Here is an 18,742-nt window from a genome sequence, read left to right as displayed (position 1 = left end):
CAAATTTTGCAAAGATAAAGCATTGGAAATTTATCTTACTATTAATTAAGATAATAAATGTGCACTAATAAGATGCTTCAAATGAGGAGACTAATTTATTGGCTTACGTTCTTGTCACTATATTGAACACTGATTTATTGAGATATTTGGCATTATTTCTGCTTGTATAAGCAGTCAATGTCTGTCCACGTACTTGATGTACTGATGAAGAGTACTCCAGATAGATACCTGGCTGTCAGGAGTTATCTCAATTTTGTTTTGGCATTTTTCATTGTTGAAGAAAGCTGTTCGCAGCAATCGAAAGGCATGTTTTGGTAGATTTGGATAAGACTGAGTGAACATATTTTATAGTCAATATCAGATTGTTATGCTCTGCAAATGCTCTTTTCATGGCACTGTCATTTTGGATTTCAATTAGTTCCAGTTGGAACATGTTCTGAGTATCAGTTTTCAAATAGATCTGCAGACAGCTTCAGCTCATCACAGACTACAATCAAGGGAGCCAGCCGCCTGCTTTATTTTGATAAGTATTAAGGATGGCCGCTATTCAAGATAAATAGCAGTTACATATCAATGCTTGAAATCAATAATTTTGAAATTGACGGAATGAAAATTCAGCAATTTGATTTGAAAAAGAAAAATCTGAAACTCATAGTCTATGTCTTCTACCACCAGTCAACACAGGTTTTAAAAGATTTCCGGTCGCATAGAAACCTTTGGCGGGCCAGCCTCCGGCAACCCTGCTACAGTCACATATATAATGGCACAAGGGATGTGGAACTTCAGTTAAGTGGGGAAATAAGAAAAGCTGGGGCTGTTTTCCTTACAGTAGAGAAAGTTATGGTACATTGAATAATGGTGCTCAAAATCATAAAGGGTATTGTTTAGTTTCCCCAGTATTGTTTCCTCATTCAGTAAATGAGGGGAGAACTTTTGACAGCAGAAAGGTCAGTAACCAGAGGAGACAGATTTAAAATAAAATTGTCAAAAGAGCCAGAAGGTAGAAGGCTTGTAGACCCAGCAACTTAGATCTACAATTCTTCTGGCGGACAAGGGATTGAAACATTGAAGTATAAATGTTCACCTGTTAGGAGTCCCAAGAAATACAAGTTTGATGGTCTCCACAAGCAATCTTGATTTAACATTTTGAAGCGAGCACTTCAATAAGCTGTTGCTTATGCATTTCCAGAAATTAAAGCTTAAAAAGCATCTTGTGCTGCCAGAGGTGTAGCTACGATTTCAATTTTTAGATGAAGGTTGATGAATGTCATGTGTTTGGTTTTGGATTAGGGTTTTGTGTCTTGAGAAAATTGAAAATTAGGAAATGCTCCCTAATAGGTGTGGATCCGATTTCAGGTGCACTTGGTAGTTCCTCTTTTAAAATATCCTCTAGGAATGAGAGATAGAGGATACAGATCGCTGAACTTCCCACAAGGTACGATGACTGCCTCAAAGATAGCTTTTGGTCTTTCCACAGTTTTTCATTGTTGCTTTTCTCTTGGTTGTTCTTGTAACACCATGTTCTAGATCACAGTAAACAGTATTTATATTGACAAGACAAAAGTAAAATATTGCAGATACTGGTAATCCGAAAGAAAAACAGAAAATGCTGTTTGGAGGGAGGAGTGTTAACTTTTCAGGTTGATGACCAGTCTGATGAATAAACAGGCCATAACAGATTTTAATGGTAGCTGTCGATAATCATAGAATTTACAGCGAAGGAAGCCATTTGACCCATCAAGTCTGCACCGGCCCTTGGAAAGAGAACCCTGCCTAATCCATACCTCCACCCTATCCCCACACTTCCACCCCATCCCTGTAACCCCACCTAACCTTTTTTCGACAGTGAGGGCAATTTAGCACAGCCAATCCACCAACTTGCACATTTTTGAACTGTGGTAGGAAACCGGAGCAAACCCACACAAACACGGGGAGAGCGTGCAAACTCCGCACAGACAGTGACCCAAGCCAGAAATCGAACCTGGGACAGTCTTTCAAATGTGTTAACCACTGTAATACCATGCTGCCCATTAATTGATAACAGATTGATTAATTGATAACAGAATTAATTTTATGTGTTATGCTCTACGTTAGTTAATTTTGAAATATCTGTCCACCTAGAATTTCCACAGCCAACTAATTAATTTGGCATATCGTGTATGTTGCCAAAACAAAGCACTTTGCTACACCCCATTATAAGAGCTACAAAAAAAAGTGTACAATGGTTTTGAGTTTTCAACAAAGAATGGCATGCAAAATATTTTTCACAAAGGTGGACTCAACGTCTGTATATGCTTCAATTGTCAGGATAGCGCCGCAGTGTTCAAGGACAATTTGTATTGACATTTCTCAACAAAAGGTCCCAACTATGGCAATAACTTAACAGCTGAGAAAAAGGACAAGGAAAGCTGAGTAAAATCAGCATTTATTGAAAAGCTCAGCACAACATTTGGCGCGGCAAAGAGTTCTCAGGAAGCCACTACAAAGGCAAGTTATGCTTTAGCGTTCATAAATTGCTAAACAAACAAACCTTTTGTGGGAGTTTTTGAAAGTATGCATGGTCAATATTGCTGGCATGCTGCTCCCCGAATACCAAAAATGTGAAAACATTAGCTTGTCACAAAGAACTATGACTCTTCGTTTGGAGCTGACGGACTTGTGCTTTATGATATTTTTGTTTCCTCTCAATGATAGCACTGAAAAAAAGACACATACCTCAACTCTTTATTTTTTAAATCAGAAAAATTAAGAATTTTGTAATGAGAGAAAATGTTACCAATGGAATCAATGAAAAGCACAAAAAAAATCAAATTTTACCATATTAAACATCTGAAACCCCCCCTGGAATAAATTGAAAAATGAGACCATAATGGATCAGCAAATTTAACTGGGATAAATGTGGGACATTTAAAAACAATTTTGGACAAATTAACAGAAGACTGGTGAAGTAATTTTTCTGTATTGTTTTGACCCACTATCAAAACAACTTGTAGATAATCATCTTGTTTACAGACTCATGAAAAGAGTGAATTATTAAGACCAAGGGGACTTAATCATCAGCAATTCATTTTTCTTCTTGAAACAATGATGCTTGAACTCCAGAACTTACTTTATCAAACTAAGTCTGCTGGCTCAGCTTAGAAAAAGCAACACAGTGAATATGGGAGTTCAGAAATGAAATTCACACTTTTTTGGATATGCAGAGGAAATGATTTCCCCAAATTAAGAAAATCCAACTGCATATGCAACCCCGCTTTTAGCACAGTATCACGACACATTTAAATGGACTTAACATGAAGCTACAAGGTATTAATATGTCTGTACACAAATTGTATTCCAATGTGAAAGCTTACAAGGCCAACTGAGTCTTGTTCTTAGAATAAATGAAGAGCAAAGAATTTGTTCACTTTCCAAATAGACTCGCGCAGAGAAGTTTGGAGAGGCAGATATCGAAGCACTCCTGGAGCGGAGGAGGAGCATCATCTGCCCTAGAAGAGGGCACCGCCACCCTGCCAGCGTAGTGCGACGGGCCTGGCATGAGGTGGGCACTGCCGTGAGTACAGTGGGGCAGACCCCTTGGTCTGGGGAGCAATGCAGGAAGAAGCTCCACAACCTCACCAGGGCTGCCAGGGTAAGTGCCAAGAGGGTGCCCCCGGGTCACAACAATTCTTCCCCCCCCCCCCATGTACTTAATCACCCACCTCCCGCCCTGGCACGAGGGGGAGGGGGGCAGAGTGAGTGGAGGGTGGTTTACCAAGTAGTCGCAGACCCACATGAGTGCTGCGACCCCCTGGAGAGATGCAATGGTTAAGTTACAACTTGAGCCTCCACATTCTCCAATATGTGAACGTCCTGATGATACCTGCCGAATTGATGATCTATTTATGCCCCCCCAACAGGACAAGACCGCTCACAATACCCAGGAGCGCAACAGGACCGGAGGGGGTTCGCCCATTTTCCACCCCCTGACCACGTTTGAGCAGAGGGCACTGGACCTTGCTGGGGGATCTGCCACCCGGGTGTAGCGCAATGCGAGGTTGGAGGTGCTGAACCAAGTGAGACAACCCTGCATGACAACCCCCACCCCCCATCCTCTTGTCCCTTCACACTCTGCCCACTGGACACCCCCCCCAATCCTCTGCCCCTTCACACTCTGCCCACTGGACACCCCCCCATCCTATGTCCCTTCACACTCTGCCCACTGGACACCCCCCCCAATCCTCTGCCCCTTCACACTCTGCCCACTGGACCATCCAACGCCCGGCTGAGCGTTTCTAAATAACCCCGTTTCATTCTCTTCCCAAGGACGCGCTGCCGAACAACCAGGGCCGTCTGCATCCAGGCAAAGACGAGCACCTGCCACCACCACCACCACCGCACCCAGGGCCGCACGTCAGAGGGTGCCGGGAGCACAGTCAGGGGTGCCATCCTCCCAGATTCTGTGGAGCAGGAGGCGCGGAGGACGGTGACAGAGGGAGAGGGAGAAATGGGCCGCGAACACCCTGCGGCCACTCATCAATAGGCCGATGACCCCGACGACATTTGTATGGACGAGGACCTCGAGCTTGGGGCACTGCTATCTCCCACACCATCCCCGAGACACTCACCTCGGTTGAGTAATTCAGTGATGAGGCTCCCGGGTCACGGTCTGGTTCGCACAACACAGCTGAGCAGGTACAGCAGGTGGAGGTCGGAGCAGCCGAGGGCCTGGACTGTCGGAAGGCAGGCCAGGCCCAGCATCCAGCTGGCTCCCAGACGTTTCCTGGGTTCCTGGATTTACTTGACCCACCCGCACAGCCGATGCATCTCGAAACCCAGGGACACAATGACGGGATGAGGGCCGTCTTCCAGCAGCTGCAGACGCAGTTAGAGTCGTCGAACCGCGTCCAGGAGCAGGGAGTGGTGCCGCTCATGGCAGCCACCCAGGCCGATACCGCACGGGTGGCATCCGCGGTCGAGGCAATGGGTGAAACGGTTTCAGCCATGGGTCAGGTTATGCAAGGCGTTGGGCTTCATTTGCATGCGTCATCCTCGGCCCTGGACAGGGCTGCCCTCTCACAGGCAGCAATGCGCCAGAGCCAACATGACATTGCCGGCGCGCTGCGGGCCTTGGCCGAGTCTCACCAAGCCATGGCCCAGTCGCAGCACGCCACGGCACAGTCCCAGCAGGAAATGGCAGTCCCACCAGTCAGTTGCGGAGAGCATCAACCGCCTGACACACGTGTTGGATGGCGTCGCGCACTCACAGGTTGAGGTCGCACAGTCCCTGGCGGCAATGTCTCACTCCCTGGACTCCGTCTCTGCGAACCTTCGGACCCTGGTCGTTACCGTTCCAGGCCTCCAGGACTGGCAGCGCCAGGTGTTGGTGGGGCGACGGGGCACCTCCCTGCTCGCACCTCCGTCCAAAAGTGAGGCCCGGGGGCCACCGGGCTCCCCGAGGGAGGTGGTGGTTTCGGGGCCCGTCCCATTAACTTCATCACGGGACGTCCCTGGACGCTCGGCCTCCCCCCATCCCATCCCTGGTGCATCGGGTGGGCAGCGGGCAGAGCAGGGTGGCACCACATCATGCGAAACGCCCGCAGAGCAGCCTGGCCCATCAAGGCCGGGTCGCCCCAGGAAACGAGTGCCGACGGGGAGACATGTCGAAGGGGGCGATTCGCAGCAGTCCTCCTCCACTCCTGCTGTATGATCTGGGGAATCACTTAGACGTAGTGGCCCGTAAGGCAATGAAGAGGGACACAAAGTAAGTTGGCACGGGTGAAGGGCACAGTTTAGTTGTAGGGGCTAGGGCATCTGTAAACTATGTTATCCATTAAACACACTGTTGCACCTAACTTGTAAGACTGTGTGGTTTTTCCGTTGCCACAGGGATCGTGACCGAGTGTCGCTGGGGTTGACGAGTGGTGAAACTTCGGTGCCGGGTGTGCAGTCCCTCCACCCCCCCACCGCTACCCAACACGGGCACGTGATGGAGTGTCCCTGACAAACTCAGCGGCCACCGAGGTGAATGGTTCAGCTATTGCCATGAGTCAGACTTTGTCTAACGATTCTAAGTTCTCAGCTCATCGCAGAGCTGGCCGTCATCATTCAACATGGCACTGATCACACCCGCTGACACAGCCATCAATGTCGTGCCATACCGTTGTGCCGCAGTGGTAAGGATGATGTAGAACTGGAGCAGAGTACGCAGAGCAGGAGTGGTGGCAGTTGTGTGTTGACTGTCTGCGCGACTGCCGATGCAGGTGGTAGTGTTGGTGTTCAACGGTGCCGCCACACGCGACGCATGAATCTGGCTGCCACCAAGGCGTTGCGTGCCCGCCGTCCTCGCCGGGTCCGTCGTGCAGCCTCCTGGGCATCACCAACAGCCGGGTCCTGTCTGCGTGCTGCGCCCACCACTCCACCAACCACCTCCTCCTCTTCTGTGCTGGCACCACTGCCACTGGCTTCTCCCTCCGCCTCCTCCAGCAGGGCATCTCCCCGCTGCATCGCTATGTTGTGCAGCGCACAGCAGACCACAACAATGCGAGCGACCCGGTCGGGCTGGTACTGCAGGGCACCTCCGGAGCGGTCCAGGCACCTGAATCTCATCTTCAGGAGACCAAAGCAGCGCTCCACCACACCCCTGGTTGCTGCATGGTCCACATTGTATCGGGTTTCCACATTGGTCTGAGGCCTCCGTATAGGCATCATCAGCCAAGACCTCAGTGGATAACCCCTGTCGCCCAGCAACCAGCCCCTCAGCCAGGGGGGCCATCCCTCAAACATTGCAGGGATGTACGACTGCGCCAGAATGTAGGCGTCATGCACACTCCCTGGGAACCTTGCGCAGACGTTCATGATCCTCATGTGGGGGTCACATACCACCTGGATATTCATGGAGTATGTCCCCCTCCTGTTTATGAAGACCTCCCTGTCCCCTGCAGGCGGGCCTATGGGGACCGTGAACAAAATCGATGACCCCCTGCACCATCGGTATCCCGGCCACGCTGGCAAATCCACGAGCTCATGAATGTTGACTTGCTCGGTCCTCGGGAAAGGTGATGTAGCGGTCCGCGATGGCATAGAGGGCGTCGGTCACATCCCGGAAGCACCTGTGCACCGATGACTGGGAGACCCCGGAGAGGTCCCCGCTCGGAGACTGAAAGGAGCCGGTCGCATAGAAGTTAAGTGCGACCATCACCTTGACGGCAACCGGGATCGCGTGTCCTCCTCCTGTTCCACGTGGCGTGAGGTGCGCCACGAGGTGACAGATATGTGTCACCATCTCTCTACTCAACTGGAGTCCCCTCCTGCAGGTGATGTCCGGCATTGTCTGGAACGATATCCGGGCACGGTACACCCTCGGCCTCGCCCTGGCTGCACCTTCCCTCCTTCCTTCCTCCCCCCCCCCCCCCCCCCCCCCCCCCCTCCATGACTAGCAACTCCTCGGCCATTCCCTCTGCTGCTGCAGTTGGCCCTGCATCCACTGCGAGTTGTGGCTGTGGACGCTGCTCCATCTCCAACTGCAGTGCAGCAGCCCCAACCACTGCGCTGAACATAGCCGTTCTGTTCGCATACATTCTGCTAATCGACAGAAGGGTGGTGGGGGGCAGATAAACGACATGTTAGATGGAGGTCATTGGACACCTCGGCAGCCGCGTGCCACGGGATACCCGTGTGTCCCGGTGGCCTGGTCGAGCTGCTCCCCCCTCTCCTCTCCTCTCCCTCTTCCTCTTCCTCTCCCTCTTCCTCTCCCTCTTCCTCTCCCTCTTCCTCTTCCTCCCCACCCTCCCCCTCCCCTCCCCCCTCACCCTCCCTCTCCTCCCCTCTCTCCCCCCTCCCTCCTCACCCCTCTCTCTCCCCTCCCCTCCCTCTCCCGTCCCCCTCCCCACCCTCCCTTCCCTCCCCCCCACCCTCCCTTCCCTCCCTCTCCCCACCCTCCCTTCCCTCCCTCTCCCCACCCTCCCCCTCCCATCCCCCCTCTCCCAGGGAATGGCCGAGGAGTTGCTAGTCATGGGGGGGGGGGGGGGGGGGGGGGGGGGGGGGGGGGGAGGGAGGAGGGAGGGAGGAGGGAGGGAGGAGGGAGGGAGGAGGGGGGAGGAGGGGGGGAGGAGGGGGGAGGAGGAGGAGGTTGAGCTGCCCCCCCCTCTCCTCTCCCTCTCCTCTCTCTCTCTCTCTCTCTCTCCCTCCCTCCCTCTCCTTCCTCTCCTTCCTCTCCCTCCCCCCCTCCCCCTACCCTCCCCTCCCCTCCCTCTCCTCTCCTCCCCTCCCCTTGGATTGGATTGGATTTGTTTATTGTCACGTGTACCGAGGTACAGTGAAAAGTATTTTTCTGCAAGCAGCTCAACAGATCATTCAATACATGGGAAGAAAAGGGAATTGAACAGAATTCAAGAAAATACATGAGAATACATAATAGGGCAACACAATATATACAATGTACTACATAAGCATTGGCATCGGATGAAGCATACAGGGTGTAGTTAATGAGGACAGTCCATAAAAGGGTCATTTAGGAGTCTGGTGACAGTGGGGAAGAAGCTGTTTTTGAGTCTGTTCGTCCGTGTTCTCAGACTTCTGAATCTCCTGCCCGATCGAAGAAGTTGGAAAAGTGAGTAAGCCGGGTGGGAGGGATCCTTGATTATGCTGCCTGCTTTCCCCCGGCAGCGGGAGGTGTCCTCCCTATCCACCCTCCCCCCCCCCCCCCCCTCCCTCTCCCCTCCTCCCCCCTCTCCCCACCCCACCCTCCCTCTCCCATCCCCCTCCCGCCCCCCTCCTCCCCACCCCACCCTCCCTCCCATCCCCCTCCCCACCCCCCCTCCCATCCCCCTCCCCACCCCCCCCTCCCCACCCCCCCTCCCATCCCCCTCCCCACCACCCCTCCCATCCCCCTCCCATCCCCTCCCCCTCCCCACCCCACCCCTCCCCCCACGCTCCCCACCCCTTCTCCCATCCCCACCCCCTCCCCACGCTCCCCACCCCTTCTCCCATCCCCACCCCCTTTCCCCTCCCCTCCCCACTCCCTCTCCCCTCCCCACCCCCTCCCCCCCTCTCCCCCTCCCCACCCCCTTCCCCTCCCCTCCCCACTCCCTCTCCCCTCCCCACCCCCTCCTCTCCCCCTCCCCACCCCACCCCCTCCCCCCACGCTCCCCACCCCTTCTCCCATCCCCACCCCCTCCCCACCCCCTTTCCCCTCCCCTCCCCACCCCCTCCCCTACTCTCCCCCCCCCCTACTCTCCCCCCCCTGCCCTCTCCCCCCGCCCCTCTCCGATCTCCCCCCGCCCCTCCCGCCCCCCACCCTCCCCCCCTCTCCCTCCCCACCCCCCACCCTCTCCCCCTCCCCACCCCCTTCCCCCCTCCCCACCCCCCACCCTCTCCCCCCCTACCCACCCCACTCCCACCCTCTCCCCCTCCCCAACCTCTCCCCCCCACCCTCTTCCCCCCCCCACCCCACCCTCTGCCCCCCTCTCCCACCCTTCTCCCCCCCACCCTCTGCCCCCCTCTCCCACCCTCTCCGCCTTTCCACCCTCTCCCCCCCCCACCTCGCCACCCTCTCCCCCCCTCCCCCTCCCCACCCTCTCCCCCTTCCCACCCCTCCCCCTTCCCCCCCTCTCCCCCTTCCCCACCCTCTCTCCCCATCCCCCTCCCCCATCTCCCTCCCCAACCCTCTCCCCCCACCCTCTCCCCCCTCCCCCTCCCCTCCCCCCCCCCCCACCCTCTTCCCCCCCCCTCCCCCCCACCCCCTCCCCACCACCCTCTCCCCACCCCCACCCCCCCACCCTCTCCCCACCCCCCCACCCTCTCCCACCCCCCCACCCTCTCCCCACCCCCCCACCCTCTCCCCACCCCCCCACCCTCTCCCCACCCTCTCCCTCCCACCCTCTCCCCCACAGCCCCCCACCCTCTCACCCCCTCCCATCCCCCTCCCCACCCCCCTCCCCACCCTCCCATCCCCCTTCCCCCATCTCCCTCCCCACCCTCTTCCCCCCACCCTCTCCCCCCTCCCCCGCCCCACCCTCCCATCCCCCTTCCCCCATCTCCCTCCCCAACCCTCTTCCCCCACCCTCTCCCCCCTCCCCCTCCCCTCCCCACCCCCACCCTCTCCCCCCCCCTCTCCCCCCACCCCCTCCCCACCCCCCCACCCTCTCCCACCCCCCCCCACCCTCTCCCCACCCCCCCACCCTCTCCCACCCCCCCCACCCTCTCCCCACCCCCCACCCCCCCCCACCCCCCCACCCTCTCCCACACCCCCCCACCCCCCCACCCTCTCCCCACCCCCCCACCCTCTCCCCACCCTCTCCCCCACACTCCCTCCCCACCCTCTCCCCCACACCCCCCACCCTCTCCACCCCCTCCCATCCCCCTCCCCACCCCCCTCCCCACCCTCCCATCCCCTCCCATCCCCCTCCCCACCCCCCTCCCCACCCCCCATCCCCCTCCCCACCCCCCTCCCCACCCTCCCATCCCCCTCCCCATCTCCCTCCCCCTCCCCACCCCACCCCCCACTCCCCCTCCGCTCCCCACCCCCTTCCTCCCATCCCCACCCCCTCCCCACCCCCCGCATCCCCACCCCCTTTCCCCTCGCCCTCCCCCACGCCCTCTCCCCTCCCCCTCTCCCCTCACCCCACCCCCTCCCCCCCTCCCCCCCCCTCCCCCTCACCCCACCCCCTCCCCCCCCCCCCCCCCCCTCCCCTCACCCCACCCCCTCCCCCCTCTCCCCCCCCCTCTCCTCCCCCCCTCTCCTCCCCCTCCCCATCCCCGCTCCCGCCCCCACCCCCCACCCTCCCCCCCTCTCTTCCCGCCCCACCCTCCCCCCCTCCCCACCCCCTTCCCCCCAGCCCACCCCCCACCTCTCCCCCCCTACCCACCCCACTCCCACCCTCTCCCCCTCCCCAACCTCTCCCCCCCCACCCTCTTCCCCCCCCCCACCCCACCCTCTGCCCCCCTCTCCCACCCTTCTCCCTCCCCCACCCTCTGACCCCCCTCTCCCACCCTCTCCGCCTTTCCACCCTCGCCCCCCCCACCTCTCCACCCTCTCCCCCCCTCCCCCTCCCCACCCTCTCCCCCTTCCCCACCCTCTCCCCCTTCCCCATCTCCCTCCCCTCCCCAACCCTCTTCCCCCCACCCTCTCCCCCCTCCCCCTCCCCTCCCCACCCCCACCCTCTTCCCCCCCTCTCCCCTCCCCATCCCCACCCTCTTCCCCCCCTCTCCCCCCACCCCCTCCCCACCCCCCCACCCTCCCACCCCCCCACCCTCTCCCCACCCCCCACCCCCCCACCCTCTCCCCACCCCCCCACCCTCTCCCCACCCCCCACCCCCCACCCTCTCCCCACCCCCCCACCCTCTCCCCACCCCCCCACCCTCTCCCTCACACCCCCTCCCCACCCTCTCCCCCACATCCCCTCCCCACCCCCCACCCTCTCCACCCCCTCCCAACCCCCCCCCCTCTCCCCACCCCCCCACCCTCTCCCCCTCCCCACCCTCCCCTCTCCCCACACCCTCCCCTCTCCCCACTCCCCCCACCCTCTCCACCTCCCCACCCCCTCCCCCTCCCCACCCCCCCACCCCACCCCCCCCTCTCCCCACCCTCTCCACCTCCCCACCCCCTCCCCACCCCCCCTCTCCCCACCCCCTCCACTCTCCCCACCCCCCTCTCCCCACCCCCTCCACTCTCCCCCCCACCCTCTCCCCCCCCACACCCCACCCTCCCCACTCTCCCCCCCACCCCCTTTCCCCCTCCCTCCCCTCCCCACCCTCCTCCCTCTCCCCACCCTCCCGCCCTCTCCCCACCCTCCCGCCCTCTCCCCACCCTCCCGCCCTCCCTCCCCCCCCCCCCACCCTCCCACTGTCCCTCTCCCCACCCTCCCCCCACCCTCCCACCCTCTCCCCACCCTCCCTCCCCCTCTCCCCACCCCCCCCCCCACCCTCTTCCCCCCCTCTCCCCCACCCCACCACCCTCTCCCCATCTCCCTCCCCTCCCCCACCCCCTTCCCCCCCTCCCACTCCCCACCCTCTCCCCCCCTCTCCCCCATCTCCCTCCCCTCCCCACCCCCTTCCCCCCCCCCTTCCCCCCTCCCCCCTCCCTTCCCCTTCCCTTTCTCCCCCCTCCCCCCCCCCTCTCCCTCCACCTCCCTCCCTCCCCCCCCACCCTCTCCACCACCCCCCCCCCTCCCCCCTCCCCACCCCCTCCCCCCGTCCCTCCCCACCCTCTCTCCTACCCCCCCTCCCCACAACCCCATCCTCTCCCCCTCTCCCTCCCTACCCTCTCCCCTCCCCCCACCCCCTCTCCCCCCCACCCCCCCTCTCCCCACCCTCCCACCGTCCCTCTCCCCTCCCACCGTCCCTCTCCCCCCCCCACTCCCCCTCCCTCTCCCCCCTCTCCCCTCCCTCTCCCCTCCCTCTCCCCTCCCTCCCCCTCCCTCTCCCCCCCTCTCCCCACCCTCCCTCCCTCTCCCCACCCTCCCTCCCTCTCCCCCACCTCCCCCATCCTCCCCCCACCTCCCCATCCTCCCCCCACCCTCCCTCTCCCCACCCTCTCCCCCCCACCGCCTCTCCCCCCCCCACCCCCCCCTCTCCCCCCCTCTCCCCCCCCCACCCCCCTTCTCCCTACCCTCCCTCCCTCTCCCTCTCCCTACCCTCCCTCCCTCTCCCCACCCTCCCTCCCTCTCCCCACCCTCCCTCCCTCTCCCCACAATAACTGCTGGAGTTGTGAGAGATGTTGGCATCACAGAAATTAATAAAAAGATATTTGTGCAAAGAGAACAAAGCAAGGGCAGTTTCCCTCAACTGGACACTCACGTGAGGATTGTCATTGGAGAAGGATGGTGTGGTTAACCATCTAAAATACAGTCAAAATGATAAGGAGAGATAGTTGATCACAGTTATAGGGGAGGTCATGCAACTTATTACAGTGTTTCATTATTGTAACAGTGTTTCATCATAGTAACACAAGAAGAAATCAGAGTAGAGAGATTAAAACATGAGGTCGCAGGGTAGGTAATTACAGATATGCTAAAGTACCTCAGAGAGAAAGCAGAAGTTTTGACATGGGGAAGTAGTTTCCAAGACAGAGGAGTTGAAAACATTACTTTTGGAAAGGGAGTTGATGTCAGCTACGAGTAATTTGAAACCTGAAATTACAAGTTAAACCAACATTTGTATCATTTTGTAACATAAATTAATGTAACTAAGTATCTTCTGTGGGAACAGCACCAAAACGTGCTGCTTCAACAGTTTTAGAATTGTCTCTATTTTTATAATACAGGTCTATTACCAGGAAATTTGCCTTGTCAATTCTCACTTATCTCTGCACTCTTTGTGACAAGACAAAATGACTATAATTGAATTGACAGATTGCTCTTTGAATTGCTTGGTTTCCTGCACCGAGGATATGTTTAGTTTCTCTGTACAAGTAATTGAATAGCTGTTATTTGCAGCTAGCACAATAAATTTTTCAACACAGGAAAACAAACTGCATATTCGAATAACATGTCTGCAGATACATTCTCCAAAGTTTAGACAATTTTTTGCATTTTATGTGTTTTATCCACATGATGCTGAATTATGGGTGAGTGCAGCTCAGGCATTGCTTTTTTCCCCCCCATTTAGCCAATAGGTTTATATCCATCTCAGCTGGCAAACACAAATAATATCCTGAATGAGTACCGACTATTTAACTTCCACTTGGTAGAAGTGGAACTTCCCCACCTTACCATCTCAAAACTTACCTAACCAGATTGAAATCCATTACAGTAGGGAACATTTATTACTGACTACCCATCAATTTGCCATGTCTCAAAATTCCCTTCAGAGGTACACTGAACCAGAAATTTATTTTGACCTTAAACAGAACATATCTGAGCACAAATCAAACAAGTCCTTTATTTTAGAATTGGGCATGATGTATCAATTTTTTGTTCTCAACAAAGGGTCAAAATTTGTTTCATGCCAGCTGATCTCATTCTTTTTATTCCAACATAGCAGAACTGAAGTTAGTTTTGATTTAACAGCATACATGTATGCTATTCGGGCAGCACGGTAGCATAGTGGTTAGCACAAATGCTTCACAGCTCCAGGTCCCAGGTTCGAATCCCGGCTTGGGTCACTGTCTGTGTGGAGTCTGCACATTCTCCCAGTGTGTGCGTGGGTTTCCTCCAGGTGCTCCGGTTTCCTCCCACATTCCAAAGATGTGCAGGTTAGGTGGATTGGCCATGCTAAATTGCCCTTAGGGTCCAAATTGCCCTTAGTGTTAGGTGGGGTTTCTGGGTTATGGGGATAGGGTGGAGGTATGGGCGTGGGTAGGGTGCTCTTCCCAAGATCCAGTACAGACTCGATGGGCCGAATGGCCTCCTTCTGCACTGTAAATTCTATGAAATCTATGCAATATATTTCCAATTGGTCAAATAAGATGCAATTCATATGAAATGGATTTCGTAGGACTCACATGACAGCACATAAGCTTTATTACCCGTCCTGCATACACGTTGAAAAATGTAACAAGAATACAAGAACAATGTACATTAATACAAGTCCTTTAACTTAGAGAAGCATCCCAACGCACAACTCATCAGACCAAGCAGGCCAGCAGCACGGTTCGATTCCCGTACCAGCCTCCCCGGACAGGCGCCGGAATGTGGCGACTAGGGGCTTTTCACAGTAACTTCATTGAAGCCTACTCGTGACAATAAGCGATTTTCATTTTCATTTCATGAATAATTCAGCCTTCAGTAAACTAAGGTTTCTTAATCTTACTGAATCTTAACACTGTTTCTGAAAGACACAGACAGGATGTACAGCTTCCTTCATATAAATAGCAGGTTGTGACCAAAGTGTGTTCAACATCTTATCTTACCACTGATATTGGAGCCCTTTAAAGGAAGCACACTCATCTCAAATTGGATTCTCACCTTCAGTAACTTGTTTCAAATCCCTTTTTCTAATCGCTATACTCTCATCTCCAACAAGTACAAGGAGTTTGTGGACTTATTTGTCATTCAAGTTGACACCATATGATTAGCTGCCTCTGCCATTTCCATTTCTTCCATCAGCTCACAGGGGCAACATTTTTCTAAAAGTCCCACCTTGCACTACCTCTAAACTTGCATCATTTTCTAGTTTTGCTTCTTTCTCTCTCCCTCAAGTTCTCTCAAAGCTCATTTGTCCACGAGACCGATTTCCCGCTCCCTCGACCCTATTCCCACCAAACTAAACATCCAATCTCCCTTTCTGACTCCCGTGTCACCTGATATTCTAACAGTTTCCCCTCTTTAGGTACTGTCCTGACCATTAAATCTGAGATCATCCCTTTCCACGAAAGCCAAACTTTAAACACTCAAGGCTTGCAAATTACTACACTATTTCATATATCTCTACCTTCTCCAAAATCTTTGAATGAACGTCACCTCGCAAATCCATACCAATTTTTCCTGGAATTCCATATTTGAATCCCTCCAGCCTGCTGCCTGCTGTGGTACCAAAAGCACAAATGACATTCTAAGCAACTGTGGCAAAGGTAGAACTACCCCTCACCTTTCTTGGCCTGTTTACAGTCTTTAACGTAGTTGATCACATGCCTCCAAAGCCTCTCTAATGTCATCCTGCATGGGACTGCACACACCTGGCTCTATTCTCATCTATCCATTCAGAGCCAGAGAATCACCAGCACTGGCTTCTCTCCGCACCCCCACACTATTGGCCCTGCTGTCTCCCCCCCCCCCCCCCCCCCAAATATTTTCCTTGGTCCGCCTATTTCTCTTTGTCCCTTGACAACATTAGCAGAAAAAGCAAAAGTTTCCACATTTATGCTGACCATACCCAGTTCTCTCGTACCACATCTCCATTCTGATTAAAGATCACAGAGCTAAAGCATTACCTCTTGTCTCTCTTCACAGATGCTCCCAGGCATCGTTCACATAAGATGAAATTAGTTCTGTTGAACAAATATTTGGTCACAACTATAGGTTTTAACGAGTATTTTGAAGTAGGAAAGCAAGATAGCGAGCTGGAAACTTGCAGACAGGGTTTTCCAGAGCTTGGGGCCCAGGCAACTGAAGACAGGAGCAGGCATAGGTTATTTCGCCCTTCAGACGTGTTCCAGTATTCAATATTATAGCTGATCTGTTTGTGGTCTTAATTCCACTTTCCTGTTCTCTCTCTCTCTCTCTCTCTCTCTCCCCCCCCCCCCCCCCTCCCACAAACACACCCACTCCCCATAACCTTAGACTCCCTTGCCTCCTGTCTACCTCTGCCTTGAATAAATTCAATGGCCCAGCCACCACTATTTCCTGGGAAAGAGAATTCAATACTCCAACAACCGTTTGGAGAAATAAATTCTCATCTGTCTTATTTTTAAACTATGCCTGTTCTAGTCTCCAACATGAGAGGAAAGATCTTCTAGATATCTACCCAATTAAGTCCCCTCAGGATTTTAGACACTTCAGTAACATCACCACTCATTCTTCTAAACTCCAATGGGTTTAGACCCAACGTGTACAACTGGCATTCATAATACAACAATTGGTATCAGGAAAGGTTGGAGGGCTGAAGGACATTACAGAGTTAGGGAGAGATGAGGCGATGGAAGAATCTGAAAACAAGAACTATAATTTTAAAATCAAGTCACTGCTTAACCAGAAGCCAATGGAAGTTAACAAGCACAGGAATAATAGAGGAATGGGGGTGCAAATTAAGACACATGCAGCAGAGTTTTGGATGATCTCAAGCCTGTGGAGGATAGAATGTGGGAGGCTAGGCAGATGTACACTGAAATAGTTGAGTTCAGAGGTAACAATGGCATGATTGAAGGTTTCAGCAGCAGGGGAGCTGGCACAGGGAGACAAAGTCATGCAATGTTATAGCGGTGGAAATAGATGGTCTTGATTGATTCATTGATATTTGTCACATGTACCGAAGTACAGTGAAAAGTATTTTTCTGCGGCCAAGGGAACGTATACACTACATACATAATATACATAGTAAATAAAAGAATAATCGACAGAGTACATTGACAAATGGTACATCAACAAATAGTGATTGGTTACAGTACGGAACAAGGGGCCAAACAAAGCAATACATAAGCAAGAGCAGCATAGGGCTTTGTGAATAGTATTCTTACAGGAAACAGATCATTCCGAGGGAGAGTCATTGAGGAGCCTTGTAGTTGTGGGGAAGAAGCTGTTCCTATGTCGGCATGTACAGGTCTTCAGACTTCTGCCTAATGGAAGGGTCTAGAAGAGGGCAAAGCCTGGGTGTGAGGGGTCTCTGACAATACTGTCTGCCTTCCTGAGGCAACGGGAGGTGCAGACAGAATCATTGGGAGGGTGGCAAGCTGGTGTGATACATTGGGCTGAGTTCACCACACTCTGCAGTTTCTTGCGATCTTGGACCGTAGCAGTTGCTATACCTGATGGAACCATCAATTCACGAGACACGTGCTTTAGGAAATGAACAGTGGTTTTAATCTACTTACTACAGAGCCAGCCTGTTACAACTGCAGGCTGGCTCTGGACACGGTTATTTATACAGCAGTCTAGGGGGAGGAGTCGTGGGCGGAGCCACGGGTGGAGCCCTGTACAAACTCCTGAGCATTCCCAGAGCTACTCCCCCTAGTGGCCGGATAACGCTACTGCGCTTACAATGGTATTGGTAAATACAGTGTGAATACCAAGCTGAGATGCAGCCGGATAGGATGCTCTCTATGGCACATCTGTAGAAGTTTGGGAGAGTCAATGCAGACATGTTAGTGATAGACCAAAGCTCCTCTTGGGATCAAATGTGACACCAAAGTTGGTTTAATCTCAGATTGTTGCCAGGGAGAGAGATGGAGTCAGTGGTTAAGAATTTAGAGTGGGGACTGAAACCAAAGGCTTTAAATTTAACAGGAGGAAATTTAATTTAGCAACAGTGAACAAATCAAGAGACATGGTGATGGGCGTCATCAGTGGACACAGCAATATCATCTGGCATTCACAAAGAGCAGCCCGCAGATGAAAAGGAGAAGCCATGGATAGATGCTCGGGGAACACCAGAGATTCTGGTATGGTGGTAGGAAAAGCTGTTCATATGTTAAGGCTCTAATGAGGTCAGGAACTGAGACACCCTGGCAGGACCCAAAGTGAGCATCAATGAGCAGGTTATTGCTTGATAGCACTGCTGGCGACCTCTTCCATCACTTTACTGATGATCTAGAGCAGTGGTTCCCAACGTGGGGCGTACGCCCCACAGGGGGGCAATTTGATTTTTAAGGGGGGCAATTGAGCGCGACCAGCGGCGTGCAGAGGGGGGGGCCGACGGTGCGCTGGCCCCGGGCAGCCATTGGATGGGGGCAGCACCTCGGTCGGCCGGAGCGCGCCTGCGCCCCGCGGTCGGGTGGAGCGCGCCTGCGCACCGCGGTCGGGTGGAGCGCGCCTGCGCACCGCGGTCGGGTGGAGCTTTGGACTCGGAGGCTGGAGAGGGAGCAGAAAGGGCGCGAATTCTCCAGCATCGACGGCAATGCCACCATGGGTGAGTTTTATTTATTCTTTATCTTTTGATCTATTTTAAAACTCTTCTCTGCACCCTCTCTGTAGCTGTCAACTTACTAAACTGTCGTGCCCAGAATTTCACATTTGGGCCAGGGGCACCCATTTGGGACAGAACCAGTATTTTATGAAGATTCATCATGGCCTCTTAACTTTTGCCCTCTTACCCTTTATACTTAAAGCCCAGGCTCCTATAAATGGAAGATTCTCAGAGACAGGGGCAGCACGGTAGCATGGTGGTTAGC

At 54.5% G+C, this 18,742-nt stretch overlaps 1 protein-coding gene across 9 annotated transcripts in view; it reads right to left on the bottom strand.

Moving 5' to 3' along the window:
- Positions 1-18,742, bottom strand: part of LOC119964527 (dual specificity testis-specific protein kinase 2-like) — a 165,062-nt gene that overhangs the window by 134,936 nt on the left and 11,384 nt on the right. For 5 of the 9 annotated variants that reach the window (XM_038794126.1, XM_038794129.1, XM_038794130.1 and 2 more), the window contains exon 2: positions 13,000-13,109. The exons of 2 other annotated variants lie outside the window; for them this stretch is intronic. The gene's annotated coding sequence lies outside the window, so the exon portion shown is untranslated. Of the gene's footprint in view, positions 1-2,530; positions 2,697-12,999; positions 13,110-18,742 lie in introns of all 9 variants that reach the window. 2 more of the 9 variants (XM_038794128.1, XM_038794132.1) reach the window with 1 other exon arrangement.

Source organism: Scyliorhinus canicula, chromosome 4 (genome assembly GCF_902713615.1).
Source record: "Scyliorhinus canicula chromosome 4, sScyCan1.1, whole genome shotgun sequence".
In the NCBI taxonomy this organism is placed as follows: Eukaryota; Metazoa; Chordata; class Chondrichthyes; order Carcharhiniformes; family Scyliorhinidae; genus Scyliorhinus; species Scyliorhinus canicula.
The sequence above is the reverse complement of the archived record's forward strand: the minus strand, read 5'-3'. Positions and strand labels throughout refer to the sequence as shown.